We start from the raw sequence: 7,210 nt of genomic DNA, 5'->3' as shown, positions 1-7,210 counted from the left end.
CACACTCTGACACATTTTCAGGCAACTCTTCATAAGGTGGGCGTCCTGTTAAAAGATCCACTGGCAACCAAAGTTCCCGACCAAACATCAACTTTACTGGAGTGTATCCAGTGGCTTCATGCTCTGCTGTCCTATAAGCAATCAACAGTGGAGGGAGTAAGACATCCCAGTCATCTTGGCAGCTATTACAAAACTTTGCCAATTCCTGTCCCATGTCCAGTTGTACTTTTCTACCATCCCATCAGACTGTGGGTGGAGTGGCGTTGTCCTGGTTTTTTGTATGCCAAACAACTTGTAGCATTCATGGAACACAGCTGATTCAAAGTTACGGCCTTCATCCGAATGCAGTTCATATGGCATTCCAAATCTGAAGAAGAAATCACTAATAGCCGAAGCTACAGTTGTAGCTTCCCGATTTGGTATTGCATATGCCTCAGGCCATGTAGTGAAATAATCCATCACCACACAAATGTACCTGTTTCCAGCACGAGTTTGGGGCAAAGGACCAGCAATGTCAATGGCTACTCTTTCCATTGGTGTGCCAACTTGATATAACTTCATTGGAGCACATCCCTTATGCTTGGGTCCCCTTTTAGCACAACATGTACTGCATATTCTGCACCATTCTTCCACATCTTGTCTCATACCTATCCAGTAAAATCTGTGTCGTAGGTGACTCAATGTTGTCTTAACTCCGACATGTCCTCCTGTTAAAGTATCATGGGATTGACACAGCACAACTTCCCATAACTTTCTCAGTATAACGGTTTGCCAGGTCGTCACTTTCCTATCTGCAGTTTCCCATCTCCAGACAAGAATACCATCCTAAAGCTTCAACTGCCCCCATTGTGCCCAGTAGTTCTTTGTCTCAAGGCTTAAGCTAGATACCTTCTCCCAAGCAGAGTGCAAAACACTTGCTTTTAGAAAATCAATTATTGGCTTCAAATCTTGGTCTTTCTCCTGCTGTGCTTTAATATCTATACCTGGTTCCATTTCACCATAATCAACTCCTTCAATCACTTTGACTTCAGCTTGATGGTACCTGGTTATTCCACCTCTCTTTTAACACTTACTGGAATTTGGTATTCGTTGTTCCCAAACGTCATTTTATCAAAATTGACTACACACTTCTTCAGTAGTAAGTAGACCAACCCTAGTATGCATGGGACTTCAAGGTCAGCCAAGTATATTTTGTGTCTGTCCTTTATGCCCATGAGCTCAATAGTTATCCACACTGGTCCCCACAACCTTGCATAATGTCCTGTCACATCACAGAGCTTATGTATGGCTTCTGGTACTCCTTTGTGATCTAGCATCTTGATACTCACAAGGGTTTGCTGAGTTGCAGAATCTATGACAAAGTTGTACCTTTGGCTATCCAGCTTTTCTGTCACGTAGACACTATGTGTGCTTGCCATTTTACACTTAGCTGTTGGGACTTTCACGATGAGGGTTGGTGGGCATCCCTCAGCACCAACCACTACGGGTTTCCCAAAGCTGACCTATTGGTAATATTCTTCTTACACTAGCTCCTCATATGTCCTTGCTCTCCACGGTTCCAACAACCTTTCTGGGTAGCAGACTTTCCTGCCGTGGTATTTTTCTTCCGTGTGTTGAAGTTGCCAGCATTGAGCTCTCTTGTGCCCTGGTTTGTTACAGTGCCAGCAAAGTCCTTCAAATGTCTCTGAAAGCTGACCTTTTCTGGCCTTGAACCATGATGACTGTACCAACCTTGGTACCTCTGTGCTGGACTTAACATGGATTCGAATTCAAGAGCTCTGGCCATTGCATCCTGCATAGTAGAGGGGTGTGCTTGCTTTACTTGTATCTTAAGTTGTGGACTGTCCAAGGCGTCTACAAACCGATCCCTCAGCAACAGCTTGAGGACATCGGGTGGTGCAGTTTGGTAGGCCTTGTGTGCCATACTTTCCAACTCCTGTGCCAACTCTTGCAGGCTCTCACTTTAGCACGGACTCTAGTCCTAAACCTAGCCATGTAGACTTTGGACTGATTTTGAGTTCCATACCTGAGTTCTAGAGCAGCTACCAGTGCTTTATAGTTGTGCCTGTCGTCTGCTGACAACTGTCCAAGTATTTCCAGTGGTTGTCCCTTCAAGCTCGTTGCCAGGTACACTGCCTTCTGCTCCTCTGTCCATCCATTCATTTCTGCCAGAAGCTCAAATTGTGCTCTATATGCTTCACACAGTGCCTTTCCATCGAATTCCTGTGGCTTCCTTCGTACTAGATCACCCCTATTGCTGACACTCGTGTCTGGAATGTGACTTCTGACAGGACTGAAGATGTCTGCATTAGGGTTTAGTTGTGGGGTCTGGAAGGGGTTTCCTGTTGTCTGAGGCTGATTAGGTCGATGGCTAATATATCCTCCTTGTGTAAAAGACATTAAATCATCCTTTAATGTATTTAATTCACTTTGAAATTTACTAAAGTTTTCCATTTGTACTTCTTGTTCCAGTTGCCACTGCTGTAGTCTCTCTTCTTGTTTCTTTTCTTTTTCCTCCAACAGCTGTTGTAATATCTTTTGTTTATTTTGCTGTTCGAGCTGCCACTATTGCAGGTTTTGTTGACACTGTTGTTTTTTCTCTTCTTGTTTCTTTTCTCGTTATTCTTGTGTCTTGTATTGCTGCCATCCAATCTGCTAAGCTGTAGTTTGATTTGCCACTTCTCGTTTCTATCTTCGTATTCTTTTTTTTTCAATCCCGCTTCTGACACCAATTTGTTACAGCTCTGGTCGTTTGTTAATTTTCAGTATAAATTCTTCCCGAGGAAGTTCAGCGATACAAGTCCTTTCCTATATAAAACTAGTTTGTTCTTTTTCAACACAACTTTGCAATACACAGATTTTCCACAGTTACTTTAACTTAAACACACTCTATAATTCACAACGATTCACGCACTTTTCTTACAGTCACTTCCGCTCACTTGACTCAACTATCTGTTTCTATATCTCTCTTCAATCTGCTATCTGCAATTATCTCCGCTTTATTTGCCGGTCTTATATACTAAAATAGAGGGCGCCTGGAAAAGACTATAGAGTTGCCAGAAAAAGTCAAGATCCTTCGAGAATCTCATGACGTGTTACCAGTGTCACGTGACTTCCGCTGTCGTAACAGAGACAAGAGCCGATTCAACATGTTCTGCCGCCCTGTGTCAACGCTGACTGTACCGCCCAACCCTCCAAAGAATTTTCCTTTAATCTCCTGTAGGCAGCACCAATGTTATGTCCTATCTGTTTGTTTTACTGTATAATGCAGACTGTTCAGAGATAATAGATGCTGTTTTAAATCTCTAGGTATGATAAACGCTTAGACGTGTGTTTACACTTCGGGTGAAGGAAGTTGCTTACATTCTGTACTAGCCTGCCTTCCATTGGCACAGCGCATGTCTGCGGACTTACAACGCTAGAAACCGGGTTTCCATACCTCTGGTGGGAAGAGCACATATAGCCCATTGTGTATCTTCGTGTTTAATATCAAACAACAACAACTGTACTAGCAGTCCTTACCCGGCGTTGTCCGGGTATTACTGAACAAAGGGGCGATGTTTAACTGAAAGGATCAAAGTTTCTCTTTTCATGAAAAGAAAGATATACGCCAGTACTGCTTTCAAGCATTCTATGAATATAAAACTAGCACGAACAAATATTTAAATATAATAATTTCCTCCAATAACATAAATTCTAACACTTTTATGCGTGGTTTCATTTTTTTAAATGTAAAACAATAACCGTTTTATGGCATGTTTTAAGAAGATACTTTTATGCATGGATTCTTTAAAAATATATAAGACGATAACAGTTTTGTAACAACAGGTTTTTAAAAAAAAAAGTTGTACAGAATAAAATCTAAACTCTTGTTCAGCCCTCTACTTAATTAGTATAATCAATCACTTTTTCAACTAGACACTCTGCTTTGTAATTTCAAATCAAAGATAATAAATATAAACTTACTCAAACACATTATCGATATAAAATTAAACCTTTAATTTTACAATGTATAATTTGAAATATGGAAAATTCCTTTATTTTTCTCTACATAATACTTATAATTGTATTTTACTAATATTTATTACACCGAAGCAATCAATTTATATTGTATACTAGCTGGAGTACCCGTCCTCTGGACGAAAGTTATGTAAATTTACGATTAACGAAAAGTTATCTTAGAACATGAAAAGTTGCTTCCCTTATATGTAATAGTAAAACATTCAAAAAGGCCCATAAAAACTACAAAACACCGAATGTGAAACTGCAAATTTTCATGTATCTCCACATAGACACAATAAATTTTCATAACAATTATGGCGAAGAGCCATCAACAGGGGGCGTAGTAGTGGTAAAACGCGAAAACGAAAAAAAGCCCATAAAAACTGCAACACAAGAAATCCAAAACTGAAAATTTTTATATATCTTCCCATGGACCCATTTAATCTCCATACCAACTTTGGTGAAGATCCATCTACAGAGGGCGAAGTGGTGGTAAAAAAGGCAAAAACGTTGCAGTACTCGTGACGGGAGTTATGTAAATTCATTATTAATAAAAGGTTATTTTAGGACATGAAAAATTGCTTCCCTTATATGTAATTGTGAAAAACGCAAAAACACTCATAAAAACTGCAAAACACCAATTGTGAAACCGCAAATTTGTAAGTATCTCTGCATGGACTCTCTGAACCTCCATACCAAATTTGGTGAAGGTCCATCAACTGGAGGCGAAGTAATAATGAAAAACGCCCATAAAAACTGCAAAACTGACATTTGTATGTATCCCCACATGGACCTAATGAGCCTCCATACCAATTTTGGTGAAGCTCCATTCACACCCTGCGAAGAAGTTACATGGATATACAACAGACAATACTATTATATATATATATATACCTCATAGTTTTATGTATTTAATAACTTTAATAACAGATGTCAGTTAAAAGCATCTTCAATACGGACGTTTCGGAATTTCCTTAAATTCCATCATCAGCGTTAGTATTTCAAAAAAAAAAAAATGAGTTCATAATATTCGAACTACAAGAAACAACATTAGAATTGAGTGAGTTTTCGTATTCAGAGGGAAGTTTAGAAAGAACAAATTTAAAAAATAACAATATAACGGAATGTACGATAAAACGTGCCACATACACATGTTTAATAAATAACATTGTCACGAGAAACCATTATAAGGAAAGGCTTAAATATAAGTATAAACACAGTAGCTTTAAAATAATAATAAATTTCAAGTAAAAACATTGAGAATCCAGAATTGATAATATTAATGACAACAGGGAGGGGTTGATGTTATTATTTAGTGTTGGATGATCATTGAACATGGAGAGACTTTCTTTTATAAAGAGTTTGTAATGTGTGGTTTCGGAGTCGAGAATTTCAAAGTTTTCTAGAAGTATGAGGTGGTGGTTATTCTCACTGTGCAATCGGATATAAGACTTGGGTGGATTAGTTAGCTTATATCCGCTTCTAGCTGAAATTCCCATGTGCTCGTTTGCACGTATTTCAACGTGGTGGTGATTTAAACGAACATATAGTTTCACTCTATCTTTAACTAACAAAAATTCGAACAGCTTCTTAAGGACAATCACTTCGTTTTTAATGATAATCTTTGTGAGCAGATAGCCAAGAAGTTTTTAGAATACCTAAACTCACAAAATCCATGTATAAACTTTACATGTGAGATGGAAGAAAACAATAACTTAGTTTTTTAATACGTTGAAATACACAAAATAAATAATCTCTTTACCACATCTATTTACTGTAAGAAAACATTTACTGGCTTGTACACTCGTTTAGACAATTTCGTACCAGACTCCTTCAAACATAATATTGTTCTAAATCTTCTATACACAGTGTATAATATCTGACTACTTCTGTCTTCACTTATAAATTTCAAAAATCCATAACATATTACATAGTAATCGTTATTCCTTTAATTTCTTACACTCTATCACACGAAAAGTATTACAAATAAAATAGAACCTATCAAATAATCACACAGTGCCTCAAAATATCCACTAATTCTTATCATTTTTTTCATTGGCAAACAAAGATTTAAACTCAAATATCAAGTTCAAAAAATAATCAAAACATATTATCCACAAATTCTAATATCACACAGATGTGTATATTAACCTTGATGAAGCCGCAAAGGCTAAACGTTGGTTAGAATATAAAAAAGTATTATATATATATATATATCTTAAGTATAAAGGTCGTTTTTTCTAAACATTTGATCACAATAGGTTCTTTCCTCTTGGAGCTATGGTGCTGACTAACTGACTGACACACACAAAGGCTGTTTTATTAGTATAGATTGAGTAGTTGCGTGTTTGTTTGTTTGGGAATTAAGCAAACAGCTACAGAATTGGCAATCTTTGCTCTGCCCACTACAGGTATCGAAACCTGGTTTCTAGTGTTGCGAGTCCGCAGACATGCCGCTGTGCCACTGAGGGGGGGTGTATTGATTAAGAAAATTACGCGATTTACACTGGGACAACGATCAGTTCAAAGAAATGTTAACTGATGTTCGAGTTGAATTGAATGGTAACTTAGAACTATGGAAGGCTTAGATTTGTGTTAGATTATGTAAGGCAAGGATAAAGAAAGTTATACATAATCCGTAGCTATAATCTTAATTCGTAAGATCAATTTTCGTAATATCCTAATTTAAGGTTATAAGAAAAGTGGCGAAATTTCAATGTTATACATTTTGCTTAAAAACAAATTATATTTGCCACAAAATTTAATAATGCCATTGTACTTTCTAGGAGTAATTTCTACTAATGAGCCTATGTTTCAGTGTTCGAGCTTTTTCTATAAAATATTCTAAATTACAACACATTCTAGTAAATCTAAAGGTTTGTTTGTTATGGATTTCGCGCAAAACTACACGAGGGCTATCTGCGCTAGCCATCCCTAATTTAGCAGTGTAAGACTAGAGGGAAGGCAGCTAGTCATCACCACCCACCGCCAACTCTTGGGCTACTCTTTTACCAACGAATAATGGGATTGATCGTGACATAATCACGCCCCCACGGCTGAAAAGGCGAGCATCTTTGGTGTGACGGGGATTCGAACCCGCGACCCTCAGATTGCGAGTCGAGCGCCCTAACCACCACGCCATGCCGGGCCTAAATCTAAACGTAAAAGTAATGTCATATTCAGCTCAAGTAACGATTATAAGTATCGT

The 7,210-nt window shown here is 37.9% G+C and overlaps 1 protein-coding gene across 1 annotated transcript in view; it reads right to left on the bottom strand.

The window, feature by feature from the left end:
* The window catches only part of LOC106469309 (gastrula zinc finger protein XlCGF57.1-like), a 74,099-nt gene that overhangs the window by 65,753 nt on the left and 1,136 nt on the right, over positions 1-7,210 (bottom strand). The window lies entirely within an intron of this gene.

This window comes from Limulus polyphemus, unplaced genomic scaffold, assembly GCF_000517525.1.
Source record: "Limulus polyphemus unplaced genomic scaffold, Limulus_polyphemus-2.1.2 Scaffold3416, whole genome shotgun sequence".
NCBI classification, from domain to species: Eukaryota; Metazoa; Arthropoda; class Merostomata; order Xiphosura; family Limulidae; genus Limulus; species Limulus polyphemus.
The sequence above is the reverse complement of the archived record's forward strand: the minus strand, read 5'-3'. Positions and strand labels throughout refer to the sequence as shown.